Source organism: Mesoplodon mirus (assembly GCF_964341445.2).
Source record: "Mesoplodon mirus genome assembly, chromosome: 11".
NCBI classification, from domain to species: Eukaryota; Metazoa; Chordata; class Mammalia; order Artiodactyla; family Ziphiidae; genus Mesoplodon; species Mesoplodon mirus.
In genome coordinates, this window is record NC_138987.1 from 31874177 (window position 1) to 31894084 (window position 19908).

Genomic DNA, 19908 nt, shown 5'->3' on the forward strand with positions numbered 1-19908 from the left:
ATAAAAAGAAAACATTTCTTTGTGACTTCATTACTTCAATTACTTAGAATGGACTGATATATTTCAAAATGGGAGTCAGTATCTTGAATAAACTGAATCTATCATTTCAGAGCTAAAGGATTATAATTTTTAATGTTCAGGACAAGGTAGAATTTAAGAGGACCAAACTGTAAAGAAATTCTTCAATCATTATGGCTAATAATTTTCTTCCACTGTCATAGAAAGAAACTAATGATATATTATTGATAATGTTTGAAATATAACATCAAAATGCTGTCACAAACCATGTAGAAATATTTTCCAGAGATGCATTCAACCCAAGAATGAATTGGTATTCATCTTTCAAGTTGAAAGATTAGTTAAAAATTAAAACTTTGCCTGTGATGTGTTCATGTCTAATGAACATGCAAAGCAACCTTCAGTGATAAATCTGTTCTTTCTGAGTCAGTGTTTTAGTTGAATACCCAGAATTATCTAAACTTCCTTACAATTATGAATTGGGATCTTCCAATTTAGAAGGAATAAAGAGTAAGGAAATCTACTGATTGTGGAAGCTGGACATGTGTCAAGCTATTCATGATGAAGCTGGTTATAGGTAACCTAAAAGTGGTGCCTTGTGTGCAACAAATGCCCATGAAGTGGTCTGCAAATGCTGAGAAATTGAGAAACACCATGCTAGAAATTCTGACTAGGTTTCTGTGTCCTCAGAAAGCCCCTACCCCTGAAACAGGGAATCACCTGAATCACAGACTGTTGACTAAGTTAACATCAGTCCTCATTTTGGCCACACCATTTCCCCCCAAGATTTGTAACCCATCTTTGATTTTTGACCCATGACTCAATCTGATTGCTTACTGTTGCTCACTATTTGGACCCTTGATACTGTACTTCACCCACCATATTGAATATCCTGGAGCCAACTGCTTGAGTTTGACAGTAAGATAGACTATGGTGTTCCGTTGAATATGGACCACGCATGTGCTCCTTCTGGAGCTTGTTGAGAAAGACATGTTTCTTCCTTACTCCTGATGGGTCCTTCCATGTGGAGGTAGCTCAACTAGGGAAACACACCTGGCCTTAACTATCTTTATTTATGGGATTTGTGATTTTTGAAGAAGAAACTGAGCATAAGTAGCCCAGTGCCTTCCTCCTGTTTCCTCTTCGGACCATGCCGAACATGGAACAGGGGCTGCTCTAACGTGGGCAATCTGGCCAGTGTCCCACATGAGCAATGACAAGGTAGATGAATCTGTCCATTACAGGACTCAGTATTAGGGATTCAGCTGGCCTTTGTGTCACGTTTACCAATATCACCTTTTCTTGGTAAATAAAGTGGTACTTTTGCTCTCCCTTTACCCAGTATTTTCCCATCTCTCACCCAATTCAAAGGGTTAGGAGAGGGGTGCTATTACTTAGCTTTGTTCAAATTCCAAACATGGGCTCTGTTGCCAGATCAGTTTCCTCCCTTGCCATCCCACCTTGGTGACGGGAACTTGCACAGTCTTTTGCCCATTCCTTGTCCCCATCAGCTGGGAAACAATATGCCTGGGCCTCAGAGAAGCTCACTGTGGTAAGACTGACAAGTAGTCAACAGCCTTTGTCTATGGTGAGTTAACCAGTTATGAAAACATTTAACAAATTCCAGCCAGTCCATACATCCCCATCTTGTCCATAAACTATTAGGGTCCATTTCAAAGGGCTTGGTGAAATCTAAGTGTATCCCTACCAAATGAGTAAAAGTGTCAAAAAACATAGTGAGGCTGGTTTGTTCTGAATTTTTATTAGAAAATTCTACTAAATTGATGGTAAAGCTAAATTTATATATTTTTATAACTTCTGTCCTGGCATGTGTGGACAAAAAATGTCACCTGCCATATTAGTAAACAGATAATGTTGTGGCCAACAAGACATCAGCCACTGCAGCTGCCCGTACTGTGCACCCTGAGTGGATTCAGGATGGAGAAAAGCAGGATCCTGGTCCTAAATAGTTAAGGTGCATATCAAAGGTATGATTTAAATGAGCCCAGATTCTTGCATCTTTCTATACATAGAAAAAGGTTAAATTCATTAACTTGAGATGTCTGGTTTTCTCTAATTAGCAGTAATCTTTTGATGTTCTGACTACCTGTTTTTTTGGTAAAAACTATGTATCCTGGCTCCTCCCATACCTCTTAGGAGCTGTCCCTCAGAACTACCTGAGAGGCTGCCTCCTGAGCTTAAGTTCTCAGCAAGTTTGACAAATAAAACATAATTCTCAGCTTTTAGGTTGTACGTTTTTTTCAGTTGACACATGTATTACATACTCAATAAATGTTTTGACAAATGAATAATTAATCAAATAAATTTGCTAACTTCTAATAATTACCTTAAGTCATAAATGCACACAAACCATATTTTTAATGATATTTCCTTCAGTTTTTTTGTTCTGACTTCAAACACATTAATATTTATTCTTAGAAGCCCTATTTTTTATCTTGTTGGTAAAACAGAACATTTACTTTCCCCCAGTCTTCCAGCTAACTCTCCTTCTCCATCATTTCTTAAAAAGCAGAAATGTCGACATCATCAACATAGATACATTTTATTAATACATTCTGTGCCCTGAGATGTAATTATTCTGGTCCTGGGAATTTAAAGCATGTTAAATGTTCTTTTATTATCATCTTTTGTCTTCAGGGAAGTGTCCTCTTAAGGACAGCTTTCCTACCGTTTATTGTTAGAATTATTCCCCTTGGCAGTGAAGCAAAGTAGAAATTGAATCATTTACTTTTCTCTCTTTCATGTGATAACATTCTAATATCTGCCTTAAAGAAGTGAGTCTATACCTTTGTTTCCTTTGTAGTATTATTACAATTACGGCAGTCTCTGCTATTCCTGGCAAAATTATTTTGGGTTCAATAATTTTTGTTGTTGTTTGGCTTTGAATCCCTTTCTCTGGATTTTGTACATATGCTTCTATTTGAAAAACAGAGCCTAGGAGATGCTTTTTGAGGTCACTCCCTTTCTCTGAGAGTCCACGGCCAGATTTAAGGCTTGTGCGAGGTTGTCATCCCCCTTGACCACAGACTGGACAAAGGATGGACACCTGGGAAATCAGACTCTTTATCCCAGTAATTTGGAGCTGAGAATGAATTGGTATTTTGGTCTGGGCTGGCTACCTGAATGCAGAGATTAGGACCTCGGAAGTTGTGAAATGCAACATAATTGGACTATACACAATGAATTGGTGAGAGAGGAAAACGGACAGATGTATTGAATGAAAGAAAGACAGAAAGAAAGACAGAACCAAGGAGCTAAGCTCCTGATGACTTTCCAGGTCCTAGCAAATCATGGCAGGATTATTTTTTGAATTTGTGTTCTTGGGCGTCCCTGCTCCCATTATGAGGTGGTAGCTGGATTATCACTGTTCCCTTGACTGTCCATGTTATAGGGTAGAAGACAAGAGCTTCTTAAAGACAACACGGAGAAGCAGTGTGGGGCTGTGGATAAGAGCAAGTGTTCTTGAGCCAGGCCATCTGGCTTAGAAGATCTTGTGTCACTTCCTGGCTGTGAAGCCGGACAAGTGACATAATCCACCTGTAGTCCCTTCTGTAAAATAGCGATAACACTGCCTACCTTGTAGTGTTAGTGTGACAATTAAATTAAGTAAAAATGTAATGTCCTTAGAACAATCATCCTCATGTCATAAAGGAACTAATAAATGCAAGTTATTTTTATTATCTTAGTTTTTTTCCAAAGCCCAGAACTAATTGAAGAGCAGTACTAGGTACCCCAGAGGGTGAAATGAGAGAGAGGGGCACCCTGGAGGACTTGGCGTGTGTCGGGAGTAGCAGACCCGGAAGATAGTAGAGATTAGAATGGCCTGGATGAGAGCAGTTCATGCAACACTCAGAAGCAGTGTCTGAGGATGGGCTGAGCCTCAGAGGGGAGGGCTGCCTCCTGAGTTTGGGGAAGCAGGACACTGCTCCCAAGCTTCTCCAGAGGTCCCCACGCTTAGAGGACGGCAGGGATGCCAGACTTCTAGCAGCTTCCCAATTTCCAGTCTTCTTCTTTAGGAAAAGAAAGCCAAATTTTAGCTGGCCACCAATATAAAAGTGGCCAGATTTCCTTTTTTTTATAATATATATGAGAGAGAAATAGACTTCTATCTTAAGACATTGCTATTTTGTTTTTGTTTTGTATACAGTCATATCAAATCCTATCTGATTCAGCAAGAAAGTAACAGAGTTTCCAGACCTGAAGTAAAGACTAGGACTATGGGGAAAATGACCAGGACAATAGGGAAAAAACAGAACAACAGGTGGAAACTGTGAGCTGCTGACCAAAGCCTGGAGAGCTCTCCTCTGTTCTCTAGTGCCCTTTGGACAAAGGTGGGCAACGATGTCCCCCAAATAACCAAGATTTTATATCCCTCCAATCTGGCAAAATGGGAGAATCATAACCATATGTACATTGATGTCAATTTCTTGCATATCTGACTTTATCGTTTGAGATTCAAGACCACTAAAGAGGCTTAGCTGCCCTTGGGTTTTTTGATTTATCCCAGAATCCTTTTAATATATTCCTCTTTATTTGATTTTTCTAAAGTTAATTCAAAGTGATTTGTTACTTGCACCCAAAAGGACCTTACCTAAGACACAGACCCCACCTGGGCAGCCACATTAATTTCTTAAGGTGTCTCTTTCTTTCATCTCTGGCTAGGAATATTTTAAATTATATTGTCAGATTTCATTTTTACGGTCTTCTATCTTAGGTGTTTTGCTCTTTTGAAGAGTCAGTTTCTGGGATCATGTCCATTTTTTTGCCTCACATTTGACATCTGCCTTATCAAAGTTTAGAGCCCTGGGAGGTGGGTGGTGTGGCCTCCTCCCTTTACCCCATGCTGACCTGTTTCTTTCATTTCATTGTCATCACCAGACAGGCAGTGAGTGGTTCCTTATTGATCTAAACCAAGTCCAGAATGGCAGTTCTTGCTGCTTCCTCTTCCAGCTGAGCAGGGAACTGTCAGCAAGGCAAACCAAGAATTTATCAGCTCTAATTCTTCCAGCAGAATTAATCTACTGAGAGATGCGTGGCTCCTCGAATCTTTCAAATGTGGTTTTTACAACATCTGGAGGGCATGAGAAGAGATTCACAGGCATGGTGTGGATAACACCTATGGGGACTGCCCTTGTTATTTAAAACTTTCACAGATCCCAGCACGTTTGGAAATTGGTTGACTGTAAAACAAACTGAAGCCAAACACTGGAGAGAAATACCTGGAAAGAACACAGAGAGAAATGGGCACCAGGACTGTGAAACTCAAAACCCCTGCTATGCCACTCGTTCACTCTGCAAGCCACTCTAACTTGCTGGGCTTTATTCTTTCCATCTATAAAGTGGAGATAATTATCTCTCTTCTGGATAGCTCACAAAATTGTCTGGTACCAGTGTTTAGGAACATAATTAAGTTCTGTTCAAATGTATTGTCATGATCTTAATGTGTCCCAAGCCCCAGCTTCCCATTCCCATATGAAGAATTGTTCCAGCCATGCAAAAGGAAGGAGAGGAAAGGAAATAAGCATCTGAGCACCACGTATGCACCAAATACTATGTTAAGGATATTACATGTGCACTTCCTTTTTCTTTTTTTTTTTTTTTTTTTTAGAGAATATTGGGTAAATATTGTTTAGGTCTTCTTTGTGCATAAATGTAAGTTTAATTATATAATTAAAGTAAGGAAGTGTTGATAGAAAAATGAAATTATAGTTAAAAAAATTTTTTATTGGGGTATAGTTTTTTTTACAATGTTGTGTTAGTTTCCACTGTACAGCAAAGTGGAGTTCCCTGTGCTATACAGCAGGTTCTTACTAATTATCTATTGTATACATATTAGTGTATACATGTCAATCCCAATCTCCCAATTCATCCCACCTCCCCCACCCCCTGCTTCGCCCCGGTGTCCATACCTTTTTTCTCTACATCTGTGTCTCTGTTTCTGCCTTACAGACCAGTTCATCTGTACCAATTTTCTAGGTTCCACATATATGCGTTAATATACAATATTTGTTTTTCTCTTTCTGACTTACTCCATTCTGTATGACAGTCTCTAGATTCATCCATGTCTCTACAAATGACTCAATTTTGTTCCTTTTTATGGCTGAGTAATATTCCATTGTATATATGTACCACATCTTCTTTATCCATTCATCTGTCGATGGACATTTAGGTGGATTCCTGGACCTGGCTATTATAAATAATGCTGCAATAAACATTGGGGTGCATGTGTCTTTTTGAATTATGGTTTTCTCTGAGTATATCCCCAGTAGTGGGATTTTTGGGTCACATGGTAATTCTATTTTTAGCTTTTTAAGGAACCTCCATCCTGTTCTCCATAGTGGCTGTATCAATTTACATTCCCACCAACAGTGCATGAGGGTTCCCTTTTCTCCACACTCTCCCCAGCATTTATTGTTTGTAGAATTTCTGATGATGCCCATTCTAACCAGTGTGAAGTGATACCTCATTGTAGTTTTGATTTGCATTTCTCTAATAATTTGTGATGTTCAGCAGCTTTTCATGTACCTCTTGGACATTTGTATGTCTTCTTTGGAGAAATGTCTATTTTGGTCTTCCAGCCAATTTTGGGTTGGGTTGTTTATTTTTTTGATATTGAATTGCATGAGCTGTTTATATATTTTGGAGATTAACCCTTTGTCCCTTGATTCGATTGCAAATATTTTCTCCCATTCTGAGGGTTGTCTTTTCATCTTGTTTATAGTTTCCTTTGCTGTACAAAAGCTTTTAAGTTTCATTAGGTCCCATTTGTTTATTTTTGTTTTTATTTCCATTACTCTGGGAGGTGGGTCAAAAAAGATCTTGCTGTGATTTATGTCAAAGAGTGTTCTTCCTATGTTTTCCTTTAAGAGTTTTATAGTGTCCAGTCATACATTTAGGTCTTTAATCCATGTTGAGTTTATTTTTGTGTATCATGTAAAGGAGTGTTCTAATTTCATTCTTTTACATGTAGCTGTCCAGTTTTCCCAGCACGACTTCTTGAAGAGACTGTCTTTTCTCCATTGTATTTCCTTGCCTCCTTTTTCATAGATTATTTGACCATAGGTGTGTGGGTTTATCTCTGGGCTTTCTATCCTGTTCCATTGATCTATATTTCTGTTTTTGTGCCAGTACCATATTGTCTTGATTACTGTAGCTTTGGAGTATAGTCTGAAGTCAGGGAGTCTGATTCCTCCAGCTCCATTTTTTTCCCTCAAGACTGCTTTGGCTATTCGGGGTCTTTTGTGTCTCCATACAAATTTTAAGATGATTTGTTCTAGTTCCGTAAAAAATGCCATTGGTAATTTGATAGGGATTTCATTGAATCCGTAGATTGCTTTGGGTGGTATAGTCATTTTCACAATATTGATTCTTCCAATCCAAGAACATGGTACATCTCTCCATCTGTTTGTGTCATCTTTAATTTCTTTCATCAGTGTCTTGTAGTTTTCTGAGTACAGATCTTTTACCTCCTTAGGTAGGTTTATGCCTAGGTATTTTATTCTTTTTGTTGCAATGGTGAATGGGATTGTTTCCTTAATTTCTCTTTCTGATCTTTCATCATTAGTGTATAGGAGTGCAAGAGATTTCTGTGCATTAATTTTGTATCCTGCAACTTTACCAAATTCATTGATTAGCTCTAGTAGTTTTCTGGTGGCATCTTTAGGATTCTCTGTGTATAGTATCATGTCATCTGCAAACAGTGACAGTTTTACTTCTTCTTTTCTAATTTGTATTCCTTTTATTTCTTTTTCTTCTCTGATTGCCGTAGCTGGGACTTCCAAAACTATGTTGAATAATAGTGGCAAGAGTGGACATCCTTGTCTTGTTCGTGATTAGAACCATTAGAGGAAATGGTTTCAGTTTTTCACCATTGAGAGTGATGTTTGCTGTGGGTTTGTCATATATCACCTTTATTATGTTGAGGTAGTTTCCCTCTATGCCCACTTTCTGGAGAGTTTTATCATAAGTCGGTGTTGAATTTTGTCAAAAGCTTTTTCTGCATCTATTGAGATGAGCATATGGTTTGTATTCTTCAATTTGTTAGTATGGTGTATCACATTGATTGATTTGCATGTACTGAAGAATCCTTGCATTGCTGGGATAAATCCCACTTGATCATGGTGTATGATCCTTTTAATGTGTTGTTGGATTTTGTTTGCTAGTATTTTGTTGAGGATTTTTGCATCTATAGTCATCAGTGATATTGGTCTGTAATTTTCTTGTAGTATCTTTGTCTGGTTTTGGTATCAGGGTGATGGTAGCCTTGTAGATTGAATTTGGGAGTGTTCCATCCTCTGCAATTCTTTGGAAGAGTTTGAGAAAGGTGGGTGTTAGCTCTTCCCTAAATGTTTGATAGAATTCGCCTGTGAAGTCATCTCATCCTGGACTTCTGTTTGTTGGAAGATTTTTAATCACAGTTTTAATTTCTTTACTTGTGATTGGTGTGTTCATATTTTCTATTTCTTCCTGGTTCAGTCTTAGAAGATGGTACTTTTCTAAGAATTTGTCAGTTTCTTCCAGGTTATCCATTTTATTGGCATAGAGTTGCTTGTAGTAGTCTCTTATGATGCTTTGTATTTCTGTGGTGTCTGTTGTAACTTCTCCTTTTTCATTTCTAATTTTATTGATCTGAGTCCTCTCCCTGTTTTTCTTGATGGGTCTGGCTAAAGGTTTATCAATTTTGTTTATCTTCTCAAAGAACCAGCTTTTAGTTTTATTGATCTCTGTTATTGTTTTCTGTGCTTCTATTTCATTTATTTCTGCTCTGATCTTTATGATTTCTTTCCTTGTGCTAACTTTGGGTTTTGTTTGTTCTTTCTCTAGTTCCTTTAGGTGTAAGGTTAGATTGTTTATTTGAGATTTTTCCTGTTTCTTGAGGTAGGCTTGTATTGCTATAACTTCCCTCTTAGAACTGCTTTTGCTGCATCCTATAGGTTTTGGATTGTTGTGTTTTTGTTGTAATTTGTCTCGAGGTATTTTTCTGATTTCCTCTTTGATTTCTTCAGTGATATCTTGGTTATTTAGTAACGTATTGTTTAGCCTCCATGTGTTTATGTTTTTTACTTTTTTCCCCCTGTGTTTGATCTCTAACCTCATAGTGTTGTGGTTGAAAAAGATGCTTGATATAATTTCAATTTTCTTAAATTTACTGAGGCTTGATCTGTGACCCAAGATGTGCTCTATCCTGGAGAATGTTCCGTGTGCACTTGAGAATAAAGTGTAATCTACTGTTTTTGAACGGAATGTTCTATAAATATCAATTAAATCTGTCTGGTCTATTGTATCATTTAAAACTTGTGTTTCCTTATTACTTTTCTCTCTGGCTGATCTGTCCATTGGTGTAAGTGAGGTGTTAAATTTCCCCACTATTATTGTGTTACTGTCAATTTCTTCTTTTATAGCTGTTAGCAGTTGCCTTATGTATTGAGGTGCTCCTATGTTGGGTGCATGTATATTTATAATTGTTATATCTTCTTCTTGGATTGATCCATTGATTATTATGTAGTATCATTCCTTGTCTTTTGTAACATTTTTTATTTTAAAGTCTATTTTATCTGCTATGAGTATTGCTACTCCAGCTTTCTTTTGATTTCCATTTGCATGGAATATCTTTTTCCATTTCCTCACTGTCAGTCTGTATGTGTCCCTAGGTCAGAAGTGGGTCTCTTGTAGACAGTATATATATGGGTCTTGTTTTTGTATTCATTCAGCAAGCCTGTGTCTTTTGGTTGGAGCATTTAATCTATTCACGTTTAAGGTAATTATCGATATGTATGTTCCTATTACTATTTTCTTAATTGTTTTAGGTTTGTTTTTGTAGGTCCTTTTCTTCTCTTGTGTTTCCCACTTAGAGAAGTTCCTTTAGCATTTGTTGTAGAGCTGGTTTGGTGGTGCTGAATTCTTTTAGTTTTTGCTTGTCTGTAAAGCTTTTGATTTCTCCGTCGAATCTGATGAGATCCTTGCTGGGTAAAGTAATCTTGGTTGTTGGTTCTTCACTTTCATCACTTTAAATATATCATGCCACACCCTTCTGGCTTGTAGAGGTTCTGCTGAGAAATCAGCTGTTAGCCTTATGGGAGTTCCCTTGTATGTTATTTGTCATTTTTCCCTTGTTGCTTTTAATAATTTTTCTTTGTCTTTAACTTTTGTCAGTTTGATTACTAGGTGTCTCGGCATGTTTCTCCTTGGGTTTATCCTGCCTTGGACTCTCTCTGCTTCCTGGACTTGGGTGGCTGTTTCCTTTCCCATGTTAGGGAAGTTTTTGACTGTAATCTCTTCAAATATTTTCTTGGGTCCTTTCTCTCTCTCTTCTCCTTCCGGGACCCCTTTAATGTGAATGTTGGTGAGTTTAATGTTGTCCCAGAGGTCTCTTAGGCTGTCTTCATTTCTTTTCATTCTTTTTTCTTCATTCTGTTGCACAGCAGTGATTTCCACCATTCTGTCTTCCAGGTCACTTATCCATTCTTCTGCCTCAGTTATTCTGCTATTGAGTCCTTCTAGTGTATTTTTCATTTCAGTTATTGTATTGTTCATCTCTGTTTGTTCTTTAATTCTTTTAGATCTTTGTTAAACATTTCCTGCATCTTTTCGATCCTTGCCTCCATTCTTCTTCCATGGTCCCAGATCATCTTCACCATCATTATTCTGAATTCTTTTTCTGGAAGGTTGCCTATCTCCACTTCATTTTTTTTTTTTTTGTGGGGTTTTATCTTGTTCCTTTATCAGGGACATAGTCCTCTGCCTTTTTATTTTGTCTCTCTTTCTGTGATTGTGGTTTTCATTCTATAGGCTGCAGGATTGTAGTTCTTCTTGCTTCTGCTGTCTGCCCTTTACATATGCACATTCATTTAACTTTCCCACTAGCCCAATGTAGTATATATTAAGGTATATTTCTGTGTTCGTTTTGCAGACAAGGTTCCAGGAATTTAAGTGATTATTTGCTCAAAGTCTCAAAGTTGATAACTTTCTGAGACAAAATTCAAGTCCTAGGTTTACTCCAAAGCTGGTGCATGCTTGTTTAAACTATACACCCAGATGCTGTTGGAAAGGGAGGTGAGGGATTAAGTAGTTGGAATTCCAAGGATATCTTTTTAAATGACATATATTGGTGTTTGCTTTCTTCAGTAATTGCAGTATCTTTATGGCATGACATGAATTTATGGACATGGAACTCCAGGCAATTTACACCTGTAGAGAATATAAGCTTAATTTACAACAGCTAATGTTTTCACTACCATCCAGGAACCCAATTAGGTCTTAAATGCATGTCACTCTTCTTCCCAAAGCCCTCCAATGGATTGCATCCCACTCTGAGTGAACACCAGCCTCACAATGGCCCCCCAGGCCCTGTGTGTTTGTCCTCACCCACCCTTACTTCCTGGTCCTCATTGCTTGTTACTTCTCCCCAGCCCACTCTGTTCCAGCCCTCCTTGCCTTCTTGCTAATCCTCTAGGCTGCCAAGGATTCTCCTCTCTCAGGGTCTTTGCATCGGCTGTTTCCCACATGTCCACATGTCTCACTCACTCACTTCCTTCAAGTCTCTGAATTTATCAGAGAGGCTTTCTCTGACCACCCTTTAACATTACAAGTATTCTCTCTCCCCACAGCGTTCACAAATCTTAAAGCAGCCCCTTTCTCCTTGCCATGAGGAGAAAATAGACCTTCCTAGGAAAAAGCACTTCTCCTTCTAGGATATAGAAAGCCTTAAAACAGCCCTTCACAGTGTAGGACCAGGAACAGCTTTAGAAATTGTTGCTATCAATTCTTCCACTTTTCAGATGAAGAAAGGAAGCCTCAGTGAGGGGGAAATGACTTAGTCAAGAATGAGAAGCTGTGTAGAGATGGGTCTGGGAGGAGAATGCAAGCTCATTTATGTAAGTATTTATTTAACAAATATCTGTTTAGGACATACTACATGTTAGGATCTTGAGTAAAAACATTTTCAGTTCTTACCTACCTCTAGAGCCTACAGCCTTGTCAGCTTTATTGAACAAGTCATTACATAAATGTGAACTTCAGCTGTGACAGGTGTTGCAAGGGAGAAATACTTGGTGCTATGGGAACATAATTTGGGAGCTTGACAGGGAGCTCAGTGAACACTTTCTTGATGGAATGGTGCTAAAGCTGAGAATGGAAGAATGAGTGACAGGCAGCTGCTGGAGGAGCAAAGGGCTTTTTAGGCAGTGGGGTAGAGTGTGTGTGAGAAAATTTAGAAACCGAGATAGCCAGTGGAGTCTGCAGCACCCTATAAGCCATGATAAGAAATTTTATCTTTATCCTAAGAAATACTGCAAGATTTATCTGATTACTGTTTCTATTCCTTGCCTTTAATTGCATTGTCAAATAACGTTAAGGATAAGTAACAGAGGAGACAGATTCAATTTCTATTTATATCCACGGACCATCCAAAGGGCAAAAAATAAACTTGGAAAAACATTCCCTCAGTCCCTTGCCACATCCTACTTTCCTGACCACCTAGGCAGTGAAATGCCTTCTGTTTCTCTGCAAGCTGGATTTGTGTGTACACAGTAAACACATACACACACTTTATATGTACTTCTTCATTTTAGCAAACAATCTCTTTTTTTTTATTATGTTGTGCACCTTTTTGTGCACTTATCAGCTATTTTCTTCTCTTTTTTGCATTTATTTATTTATTTTTTATACAGCAGTTCTTATTAGTTATCTATTTTATACATATTAGTGTATATATGTCAAGCCCAATCTCCCAATTCATGCCCCCTGCCCCCGCTTTCCCCCCTTGGTGTCCATACGGAAAACAGTGTCTTGACATTCCTGATACAGGGATAACAGAGCTTATTCTGATTCATCTCATTTAATTCCAATTAGTTTATCTACTTGGGTCATTTGATCTGCAATTACTTGCTCTCAGGGTGCTGAAAATAATGCCCATCCTGACTTCTCCAAATGATGGCAGTGCAATCGAGAGGTCTCTCCTGGTGTTCCATTCTCTGGTTCCAGAACATAGAGAAGACCCAGGAGTACCATTATTAGCCACTTTGAAGGTCTGTGATATAAGCTGCTTGCCTGGTTAAACATTGTTCTTCTGTAAGAACCATGTGTTTCCCACATCTGGGGCCCCTCTGGGAGCTAGCCTTCTATATGCAAATCAACCAGTTCAAAGCTCACTCCCCCTGCCACCTCCTTTATCAAGCTCTTATACTCTGAGCCCCTTCTCTGCTCCAATCACCGCAGGGCCAGGTACCAGACAAGAAGAGAAAGCCCTTATCCTGGAACCCACTGAAATTATTCAAACTAGCCAATCCTAAGCCTGCTTACCTTGTCTCACCTGTTGACTCCCCTGGAGATCACAATAAGGGTTCTTGCCCACTTTTTTCTCCTCCTCCTTCTGCCTCCTGACCAATCCTGGTGCTTCCCATGTGGCCCCGCATGGTGTGCTGGCCCCCTCCTCTTGGGAACTGTGAGCAACAAACTCTCTTTTCAATGACAGTCATCTCCTGATCTGTTGGCCTCATCATACCTGAATAATAAAACCTCCATTTTAAAACCTCTTCCTCAGACTCTCTTCTTTCATTTCCTTCTGAGAAATTCTGTGTGAAATCCCTCTGGTCTCCTCAGGGCTTCTGCTAGTGGAAAGGCAAGGATTCTGGCAGACCTGACTTGACCACCCTGCCACACCCCTTACCAGCTGCAAGACTGTGGGCTTTTGCTTCACCTCCTTGACCCTTACTTCCCATGCACAGAAAGGAGGATCACAGCATCGGTGTCACAAGGCTGGTTGAGGATTAAATGAATAATGCAGGTCCTGCATCTAGCACAGGACCCAGGACATGGTGGCTGCATAATGCATGGTAGCTCTCTCCTCCTGTCAGTCATCTAGAGCTTCCTTTGCTGTCTGCTTTCTGCCTGCCTGTTTTTTGTTGTTGTTCTTGTTGTTCAGTCAACTAGGAACCTTGAAGAAAATCCGTGGATGACTTATTGTAAGCTTTTCAACCTTTGCTTCCTTTATTTGTTAACTTCCAGCCAACCACAGCCTTTTATTTTCCCCTTCATAAGCCCCCTGCCAACTCTGACATGTTCTGAGTGTGCATTTTTGATGAAATGCTTGGACCCAACCCTCACTCCAGCTGCTTCTCTCTTGCGAATGGCTTGTCCCAGAGTTATCCCAAGAGCCCAGAACGTGGACTCAGGCCTGGGTTCCAGTGCTGACTCTGCTTCTTATGTATGACCTGGGCACTTTGGTTAACCACTTTAAGCTTTATTGGGTTAAAAATCTACATGCTGCCTATATCTCAAGACTGTTTTGAGAGGCAGATGGATGATGTATATGAGAAGTGTAAAGTGATGTAACACTACAAGGGACTATAATTAAAAATACAAGAGGCAATTGGGGTTGGACCTCTGTTTTTCCTCTTCTGTGTATCTTGTACTTCCCTCTCTACTTCCTGGTATCCCTATATCCTGCCCCTACCATCCCAGGTCTCTCACTGCTCAACCATTCTCTTCTCCCTCCCATCCCTACCCCGCTGGTGGCTCTGAGCCCAGACTTTCCTTTCTGGGGGCAGAAAGAATCCTTGTGAGAGGGTCAGAGAAACAGGGAAAATAAAAGGAAAAGAAAGGATCAACTTTGTGTGTGTGTGTGTGTACCTGCTATGTCCCAGTTACTATCTCACATAAACTTTTTAGCCCTGAAAGGTAGGGATCCTTAGTGTCATCACTTTACAAATCAAGGCCCATCCTTGATTCAAAATGAGATCTTTTTAAAGTCTGAGCTCTTGACTACTATGGTATCTCGCTCCCCAGGCAATACATATTTATTGAGCATCTACTATGTGAGGGGCACAGTGCTAGGTGCTGGAATATTGTTTCTTTCTAAAGAGAAACAACTTCCAAAGGACCACCCTCAGGCTGTATTATAAAAATGATCCCTTTCAGCCAATGCAGGAAGGAAACATCTCCCTTGGAGCAAGTATGCTTCCTAGTATTCATTTCTTTTCATACTTGACTCTGACCATTTCTGTGGGTTCATCTTCTGTACTAAACAGTGAGCTTCTTCTCTGTATCTTCTTTCGATGCCCATGGGGCTGAATCCAGCACACACACAGTTACCACTGAATGTCTGTTATTACATTTAATTAAGGAAAAAGGAACGTATCCACCCACCCCAGGAAGAGAAGGAACACAAGGGAACAAGAGAGAAGATGGTGAAGGAAGAACTGGGGAGGAGGGTAAAAATGTCTGAGATAGGATGAGAGACATTTCTCCTTTCAGAAATGTAAGTGTTCTCAAAATGAAATGTTAGTGTCCAATGCATGTTGGCACCACACCTGGCATGGCCCAAGCCTGGCATTACCCAAAGTGAGAGCCCTATAGTCTCTGAGACACTTCGGAATTTGCAGCAAATGTGTACTGAGCCCCCCTTTGTGCCAAGGTGCCAGTGATGGGACACAGCAATGCCCCTTTCTCCTGAGGAGTGTCCAGTCTAGCCTGGAGAGAGGAGGGTCATGACGATCGCTTGGTCATGCCAACCAGAGTTTCCTCCACAGGATGTTGTCATTGATTCGCTCACAGTTTTTCTTTGATTTTTATCTTCTATCTCGATGAAGGTTTTGTAATGTCTAAACTTCTGAGAACAAAGAGAATTGGAACTTTTGGAAGAATTGGGACTTCTGGGGTTCTTGGACCCTAGACTCTTCTTTATCTACTCCTTAGATGATCTCTGACTACTGATGACCGAAGGCATTGGGACCATTTTCCTAGGTCCCAAATTCAAATTGTGATTCAGAAGTGGCTCTTAGAGAGTGCGTGGAAAAGGTTGCTTCTTTCATAAAAATATGAAAAAGAAAAAAATGAGCAAAGTCAAGACATAATATAAAACAAAATGAAAGAAGAAAAAAAAAAAAACCCAAACACCCAACGCTGCAGTTGATTCTCGAATTTTAGTGAGGTGACCGTATATCCAACGTTCTGTCAGTGTGTCCAGGTGTGAAGGAAATGCTAAGACTCTGTCTTAGCAGGATGGAGGGAGAGGGTCCCCCGCCAGCTTTGAAGAAGTAAACTGCCATGTTGTGGAGAGGACCACGTGGCAGGAAATGATGGGTATCACCTAAGAGCCGAGGATGGCCTTGGGCCGACAGTCAGCAACAAAGTAGGGCTCTCAGTCTTACAACCACAAGGAACTAAATTCCTCCAACACTGAACTTGAAGGAGGACTCCAAGCTCCAGATGAGAAACAAAGCATGGCTGACACCTGACTGCAGCCTGGTGAGACCCTCTGATCAGAGGGCCCAGCTAAGTGACACCTGGACCCCTGACCCATGGAAACGATTAGATAATAAATGTGTTAAGCCAACTAGTTTGTGGTAATTTGTTATACAGCAATAGAAAATGGACACACACACCCCAAAAAGAGATTAAATGCATAATGAGGGATCTGTTATAACTGTATGCCATTTCATCCCTCGTCAGGGAAGCAGCAGAGATTAGTGGTCAAGAATGTAAACTCTGGGACCAACCTGCTTGGGTTCAGATTCCAGCTTTGTTACTGACTGTATGACTTTGGGCAAATTACTTAACCTCTCTGTGCCTTGATGTGTCCCTTTCTAAGATGGGTCTAGTAATAGTACCTACCTTAGGTTACTAATTAAACTTAGTATTGAACTTACTAAATGTAGAACACTTAGAACTGTGACCGATGCATAGCAAGTACTACTCAAGTGCTTCCTGACATTATTATCTAATCAAAATCAAAACAATTCTGTATTCAGAAACACAGGAGATCAACTGCTTTATGTTATAGACAACTGAGCTCCAGAGAGAGAAAGCGTTTTGTTCAAGGTCAGAAGAGTAGTTCTAAATTTACAAACTACATTTAATCCTGAAGGTAAAGGCTCAGAGAATCCATAGGCTAAAAATCATATTCTATGTAATCTGTTCATGGGGAAATCCAGCCTAAATCAGTTTCGAGAAAAATGGGGCAGTTTCAGGCCTCTCCATGCTCGGTGGGCCACTTAGATCAGGTTTTCCTTCTTGTTCTTCAGGCCAATGATGTCCTCCTTCAGATGTGACAAAGACTCTCTCCTTGACCAAACATTATTCAGGCTCCTCTGAGCCCTCTCTTCACCTAGGTCCCCAACCTGTCTTTGGCTAGCCCAGCCCAGTCTTAGCAAAGAATTCTGCCAAATCATTTTAGTAAGAACCATCACCCCACACCTTTCATATCTGATCATCTTGATATCTGAGCAAATTCTTCACCTTCTACCTTTTGATGTGTAAGTCCTTGACTTGTCTTGAGCAAGAATCTTGTTAAGTGGATTAAGAATCCCTCTACTCTTGATGTCTCCTCCTAGTAATTTTCCATACACCGACCTGCCCCCAATTCTGCTTGTTGTCTACAAATCTCCTCTGTATTCAGAGTTGAACCCAATATCTTCCCCCCATTGTGATAATCTTGACACCTACCACAATAGCCATAAGAAAAATCTGTACTGCTTTTAACAAGTGTCAATCAATACTTTTCCTTTACCAAGTGTCATCTGTCTTGGAAGCCTTCCACGATCCCAGCCTGCAGTGATCACCCTTCTGCCAAGCTTCCATCACATCCTGGGCTCCCTCCCCTTTATTTCTCTGTATGATGTTACTATTCATACACCTGTCTGTCTTCCCCACTGAACTGGGTTTCCATGAGGGCAATAACTATGTCTTATATATCTTTGAATTATTACCACTTGGCACAGTTGCTGAACCCTAGTAACTTTTTTTTTTTCTTTAAGTGAACAAATCAGTTACTTAAGTGGGGTTTCTGCAGGATCTTTTGATGACTGCTGGACATGTTATCAGGGCTTCACAATATTTGGAAATAGCTGACTGATTCTTAAAGGTTGAAGAGACCATATTACCTATAGTCCATGGACCAGCAGCCTTTGCACCATGTGGGAGTTGCAGAAATGCCGAATCTCAGGCTGCATGTACTGAATCAGATTTTATTAAGATCCTCACAAGGGATTCATTAAAGTTTGAGAAGCACTGGTGTGGGCCAAAAAAAATACACACACACACACACACACACACACATATCCCCAAAGACTAGGCTTATTCTTACTATTAAGTTTCTTTCAACAGCGAAGATTCTATAATCTCATGTTTATCTGAATCCCTGGGAAACAGTGCAGACAATTAACAATGTCTTGAGCTATGGGGCACATAGACCTGGGTTCAGTTTTCAGGACTCTTATTTAACCTCTGAGTTTCTGTTCCCTTGTCTTTAAAATGGGGATAATACTCACATCATACTTTCTATTGATGGTTAAATAAAATAATGTATTGTTCGGCAAATGTTTGTTCCATTCCCTTCCTTCCAAGTTCTGGACTCACTCTTACCTGCATTATTGAGAATGGTTCATGACTACCAAGCAGCTGTAGGAAAGGATTTAGACTTTAAGGAGGGAACCCATGTGTCTCCCTTGTCTTTATCTCCATACCCCATACTCATGTCACTTCCATCCACCAAAACTGGAGAGAATAGTCCTTGGAGTCACAAAAATAGTGTTTGAGATGTGGTTCCCCCAATTACTTCATCTCACTGAGCCTTGGTTTCCTCATCTATGAAAAGAATAATCCTTCCTCTCATGAAATTCCAACAGGCAAGAGAAGCAAAAAAGCTAGCCCATCAGCACACAAGTGCTCCATAAATGGTGGCTGTGGTTGGCTACAGGTAGCTCTGAACAATGTTAGAATGTGCAAAGCAGATCTGTCGTCAAAGGACATGATTAAACTGGGGTCTTCCATTAGCCTTCTCTGCTGGATTAGACATAGGTTTTTATGTTTGCAGGTTTTATGTTTTATGTTCTAAATAACTCAGAGTTGATGAAACGCCCAAGCTCAGAATCACCATTTGTTTTGGAATATATATAGGACACACTAGGCTGCAGAGTGCATCACTTACAGAGATATTCCTGGGATTTTGGAATCTGAGAGTGACTAGCCTTGTGTGATGCAGTGACTGTGGACCAGCGAGAAAACAGAGACGTTTCTGGGATTTCTGAGGGGAGCCCTTTGTTTTGAGGCCAGATGGCCAAGCCAATCTACATAAAGAGGGCTCCTGGCCCTTTTCCTTCAGGGGTGTTGGTTGTTGGGGGGTGAGAGAATTTTCTCTCACCTAATTTCTAATCCTTTAAAGGTCTGAATACAAAATGTTTATCATAATATTCACGGGAAGGAAATCAAGTTGCTCACTTGGGGAGAGTGGAAATATTAATGAAATAGCTAATGTGGGATCACAGATAATGAGGTTGGAGGAAGGTCTAGAATTGTTTTCTTGTAGATCTGGCAAGCTGAAAAACTCAGAAGGTTCACATTTATATCCACACATAACATGCACCCGTCTGAATACACAAAGTATTTCAATTAATGGATATATCTTAAAAGTTGCTACAAAACTTTAAGCAGGTAGAACATGATCAATTCTATTGTCAGGTAATAAGGCAACAGAGTGGGGTGAGTGATGTGTTCTATGACAGTATGTACTGCCGTAGGGTCCCACCTATGGGACCATCTCAGCAATGCACATGCATACACACTGATGGTGAAACTTCTGAGCCCTGGCTTCTTCAGCACCGTCTGCCATAAATATTTATGTTACATCATACGCTATTTAATATTAATGAACTCAAAAAGTCACATATGCATATATATTTTCTGAATTGCCCTGTATATGTGTACCTATGTCTCATTCAAAACACTAAGCCAGCAAGACAACTGTCTGTACCCTTCAAAAATGTCCCTGTCATAAGGTGCAAAAAAGGACAAAGGAATTGTTCCTAATTAGAGACTACGGGCAACTAAGATGTAATATGTCTTGGACTGGATCTTGGAATCAGGAGTGGGAGT